The sequence below is a fragment of the Nelumbo nucifera genome, chromosome 2 (assembly GCF_055504915.1).
Source record: "Nelumbo nucifera cultivar China Antique chromosome 2, China Antique-T2T, whole genome shotgun sequence".
NCBI classification, from domain to species: domain Eukaryota; kingdom Viridiplantae; phylum Streptophyta; class Magnoliopsida; order Proteales; family Nelumbonaceae; genus Nelumbo; species Nelumbo nucifera.
The window spans coordinates 95,073,800-95,079,617 of record NC_142650.1 but is presented as its reverse complement, the minus strand read 5'-3'; the positions used below and the strand labels follow the sequence as shown (position 1 = coordinate 95,079,617).

The 5,818-nt window shown below is 36.6% G+C and overlaps 1 pseudogene across 1 annotated transcript; it reads right to left on the bottom strand.

Moving 5' to 3' along the window:
- Positions 1-937: 937 nt before the first annotated feature.
- Positions 938-5,432, bottom strand: LOC148802559 (wall-associated receptor kinase 5 pseudogene; annotated as a pseudogene). The gene is made up of 3 exons (XR_016082456.1): positions 4,549-5,432; positions 4,267-4,443; positions 938-2,122 (listed from the first exon to the last, which is right to left on the bottom strand). The product of XR_016082456.1 is annotated as a wall-associated receptor kinase 5 pseudogene (transcript).
- Positions 5,433-5,818: the final 386 nt, after the last annotated feature.

The window sequence follows — 5,818 nt, the reverse complement described above, 5'->3', positions numbered from 1 at the left end:
GCATAGCATTATTGTTTCCCCAAACTGCAGTTATCCTTTTATGTCCATTGGCCAGCAATCGTAATCTGTGTAACCCTAGAGAAAACTAGTCCTAGGTTGCCCTAATATATAGAGGCCGGAGGTTGATCAATGGCCAAACGACAGTCTGCATGGCAATGGCATTGTGCCATATCTATGGAACCAATTAAGAGAAGCTAGGACATTGAAAGCCAATCTGAGTTGCACATTCAAGTGGATACCAAGGTCTGTAAAAGCTTGCTGTAGTGAGGATGATAGTGAATAGGATAGCTTATGCAGCCCATCATTGTATAAAAATTCAACCTAAAATACCGTACACAACAACCAGAACAGCGAGAGAAAAGCTACAGAAAACCTTCTTTACCTTCGCCTGGATTCACAAGCACAACCTGCTAACGAAGTTACATCTTATATGCTAAACCAACATGAACAAGAAAATGCTTTAAAGATGATAGAGAACCAACTCTACTAATAATACAAGAATTACAGGGCTTGATCTTCAAATTGTCATTCTCTAAACGTTCCATAATCAGATGCCACTTTCTCCACCTTTTATATCGCCTTCAACTTCTATATTAGAGGTTTACATACACAAAATTAAAATGCCAGATAGTACACTCAATTTATGCAATTATGTTATTGTAAGTATTCTAACTAAAACTTTGCACCTATGCCAGTACTGTAACTAGTAAATTTAGTTGTTTCTGAAAAGATTTTTTATAGCATAGAGTAAAAGACAATCACTTAAAAAATAAAAAGAAAATTAATTCATGCAGTAGCTAATGACCAGCAGTTAGCTATTATATTAAAAAGTCCCTATTCTTCTTTCTATCAATGTAAGAGTTTCACATCTAAAATATTAGAAATCATATATATAATTAACAAGAAGAAACCAATAGAGCAAAGATTCTTTATAAAATTAGTCATTGCCGCCACTATTTCTATTTAATGATATTACAACTTGATCTCCCAAGTTATCATAATCAGTAGTACTATTGCAGTTTCATTAATTTGATGGATCAACAAGCAAGCATTCTACTTCTTCATGAGGTTCATCCCATGGATGCTTGTTGGACCTGTGCAATCCATCCAGCTCTGTCGCTACTTCTTTCATTGGGGGCCTTTCTTCTCCCGTCATATTAAGACATCTCTTTGCAAGTTTAGTGATTTCACGGAGTTGATCCATGGTGGCTTCATAAACTACTCTTTCCTCCAAAATATCCAAAACATTGTCTTCTGCCATTGAAGTAATGAAATAAAGAGCCAAATTTTTTTTCTTTCTCAGGTCTATTGAATTCAAGTGCTTTTCTACCAGTTAATAGTTCTGCAAGAACAATGCCAAAACTATAAACATCACTCTTTTCTGTCAATCGACTTGTTTGAAAATACTCTGGGTCTAAGTACCCCATTGTGCCCTGTACTAATGTTGTAAGTTGAGTTTGGTCTAATGGAACTAATCTTGAAGCACCAAAGTCCGATACCTTTGCTATATAATTATCATCCAAAAGAATATTGGAAGGTTTAACATCTCTATGAAAGATTGGAGGAGAGGCTGTAGAATGCATATATGCAAGCGCAGATGCAGTTTCTGTGGCTATCCTTAGACGGTTGTCCCATGAAATTGAAGATTGGTGTCCCTCATCATGAATATGGTGGGACAATGTCCCATTAGTAATGAATTCATAAACTAATAATGGAACTTCAGATTCTAAGCAACAACCTAAAAGTTTCACCACATTTTTATGGTTAATTTGAGATAAAATAACCACCTCATTGATGAATTGTTCAACTTGACTTTCATCAACTATTTTGGACTTCTTAATGGCAACTATCTTATTATTAGGTAAAATTCCTTTATATACTGTACCATAGCCACCACAACCTAGGATTCGACTCTCATCATAATTGTTAGTTGCCCTTTTGAGCTCTTCTGCAAATATCTTTGCAACTTCCACACTTGCATCATATGAAGAAAGTTGTTGCCTTAGTAGAAGCCCTCCATTTTGTTGAAAGAATTTTTCTCTACGTATGTTTTGCTTTCTATTCTTAATTCCCCAATATAGAAAATTGACAAATAGCACAAATAGGATGCCAAAGGCAATACCTGCATGAAAATGAGAAAAATTATAAAATAGAGATGCAATTTAAGTAGATTTGCTTAAGCTAAATATTAGACTTTGAACCATAAAAAAGAATTTGTCTAAATTTAAGGAAGAATAATGTGCAGAAAAACATACACACATATTGCAAAATCATTTATAAGAACATAGACTTCCAAATCACAATAAACATGGCAAGTGCATCTGATCTAGTCCAATCTAATTATCAACCCAGGAAAGCATGTACTAAAACATTCTAAAAACCAAGTTCTTCTCTACATAATAAATAAGAAATATAAATAATAAATTACAGAAAGACCCCTCACTCGACAGACGTTGCCTTCTAGACCCCTCTTCTCTCAGGCTCTCTCTTTTAGCCAATTCTAACTCCTTCCTCTTTCCTATTTCCACTCATTGGCTTATATGAAACCACTATTTGGTTTCAACCTTTATCAAATATATACTGGAAAACTGACACGTTTTGATTTATGTCAATGGGGCATCTGGGGAAATGTCAAATTCATGTTTCTCCCAATACCTGAGCATTTCTTGAAATGAAATGCTGATGTGGCGGACTTTGTCTGAGATAGAAAGAAACTTTATGGGGTGTTACTTGAAACACTCATAAAACATCCAACCAAATAGGAGAAGCAAAAAATGTTTAAAGTAGTATTTATCAGATAAATGTTTATCTAAAAAACACCTCCAAAGAAATGAATTGCAAATATCTAGAGCATTTTCTACTGGTTCAAGAATATTAGAGCAAATGAATTACAAATAAAACATGAAGCAAAATAAACCAGAATTTACAATATGATTTATATTCCCATATATTTGTACTAGAGCAAATAAAAATGTATTCCAAACAAAAGGAGTTCTAGTGGTCTACTTTGATTTTTTTTGTGACAATCTAGCTCTAATTTATCATTGGCGTTTCCAACCTAGTCATAGATTATTTGAGCTCTCTGTTGGATCCATCTTCCAGCCACGGGTTCTCCTAACAAATACTCTGTACACACTCTGAAAGCTCAAGCATTCACTCACACATTGGGAATATCTCCCTGTAAATTTTACACACATTATGGGAGATATTCATGAATCCTGATGTGCGGTTGGATGCTGTGCTTTCCAAGATTTTATAAGCATGAGATCCGGACTTCATCCTCCAAGCCATAGTGAAGGCAAGTCGTGACGGCTAAAAACCAACGGTTTAAGGAGGTTCTACATCAACAGGTAAAGATAAAAGAGGAGGGGTGATGATAATTGGCAGAACTCCTAGATTTTTTCCATCCTCCATGGCTGCCACAATTGGTTCCACTATTGTTTACGGTTTGTTTCCCCTTTTCACTCGCAATCTCCCTCCATCCTTCATCTTCTTCTGAATTTGTTTATGGAAAAATTTCCAATCAGTACCTTGTACATTGGCTCAAGTGACAATTTGGTCCCCGGACTTTAAAATGCAACAATTCAGTATCCAAACTTTTAAGATGTGACAATCAAGTACCCAAATTTTCAAAATATGGCAATCCGGTACCTACTGTTAACCAGTTCATTAATCAGCCATTACGTGACATTTGAAAGATCAAAAATGCCCTTTAAATGTCATCTTATTCTCTTTATCAACCATTCAAATATTGACAATAAAATAAACAATCCCAAATTCTAGATTCTTCTAAACAATCACCAACTTTTTTGAATAAAAGAGAATAGGATTTGGGATTGTTCATTCTTTTGTTAACCATTAGATGGTTGTTAAAGAGAATTAGATGACATTCAAAGACATTTTTTACTTTTCAAATATCACTTAACTGCTGATTCATAAACTGATTAACAACTGGTACTAGATTGTCACATTTTAAAAGTTTGAGTATTAAATTATAGTATTTTAAGGTTTGATTACGAAATTGTCATTCGAACTAAAATATAGAGTATTGATAGGGAACTTTCCCTCCTTTTTTTTTGGTAAAAGTACGGACAATCCCATATTTTGGCCTAAAAAATAGCATGTGGACATAATAATGTAGTTGAGTTGAGATTTGACAAATAATAATTAATGGAGCTAACTACTTGGGTTGGGGGACTGGTGGAGCTGGGCCATATGGCGATTCCCGAGTAACTGAAGATAATACTTGTATAGATTTTAAATTACCTATGGACGCTTGAATTGCCCGAAGTTTTGTCTGTGAAGGGATGCACCCGCGACCAGTTTTTAATCCGTCTCCGTCCGTGCCAGTTGGACAAGAGCAATGGTGACTCCCAAGCGTATTTGTGCAAATCCCTGTTGATGAACAGTCATTCATATTTGGATCCGCGCATTCATCTATGTCTGCAAACAATTTATAACAGAAGTTAAATTGGGACTGAATTAAACAAAGACAACCAGATATATAGAAACAGTAGTCTTTGGCGAAGAGGAAGGTAATATACATACCATGACATCCATGTTCGAGATAAGGGTTGCCATGGTAGCCTTCCAAACATTTGCAGAGATATCCCCAATTGTTGGGTGACCTGTAACAGTTGCTGTTGTTGCCACATGCATAAGTAGTTTCGTTTCTCGTCGTAACATTTTCACATGACTTTTCTTTCTCTATCGACCAGTCGAGTATTGTTGGAACCATTCCTTTGTTTCTCTTGTAGAAATCAAAGCCCGAGAGATCGTCTTTGGAGATGTTGTACCACTCCTTCTCAGCGATGAAAGAGTATTTGCATGGATTAATATCCCATGATGAGTTATCTAGGACCTGCAAATTCATTTGAAGAACCTTTAGTCCCTTGGCGACGGTGGTCTGGCAGTAACGACCCATGCCGCTGCAGTACAAGTAACACCCGTATTGAAGTCTTCCATGCCAACCGGTTTTATTCCCATTATCGTAGGTACTGGAGGCTAGAATGTTGCAACCGATAGCCGTGAATATGTTGCGAGTGTCGGAGTAAGTGAAGGGCGTTTTATACATATTCATGAAGATTCTGGACGTGTTAGCACTAACCCACGAATCCTTGTTGTAGCAAACATAGTCCATGAAGGAGTAGACATGCAATTGGCCTTCTTCTAATGATATTTCTATGACTTCCACCAATGTAGTATTGTTGATGGAACTGTTCTTTTCTTTCCCTTCCATAATTTGAATGTCTGCAGCAAACAATTTGGGAGGGCTGAAAGCGCGATTGCATATCAGCCGGAAACCATCGTCTCTGTAACAGCTTGGGTCGTCTCCAAGGCCGAACGGGTACGGAACGGTGATGTTCCCACATCTGTTTGGGCAGCCTGGCTTCGCCATGATTGGTGATGAGATCGCAGTTACTATGCAGAGATTCCACAATAACAGCCATTGTTAAGTTTCTACACTTGGTATTTTCCCCTCCCTCTTTCGTTTGTATATATTTATAAGCCTTAGCTTCCTCCCTCTCACACACGGACAAAAAAAAAAAAAAGAAAAAAGAAAGAAGAGTTTGCGTGACTTTGTTTTCCACCATTTAGGAAGCATTCACTGCATTTTCAGCGAAAGTCAATTCCTAATGACATAGATTAATACAATTTGTCGTCTGTGTTTACGCGATGAAAGCCTGGAGGAAAGGGATGTCAATGGGTCGGACCCAGGTTTAGAACAACCGAATGGAATCGAAATTTTCTAACACGTAAAATGGTAATTTATTAGCACCCGTTACTGTGTTTAATGTTTAACATCAAACCACTGACA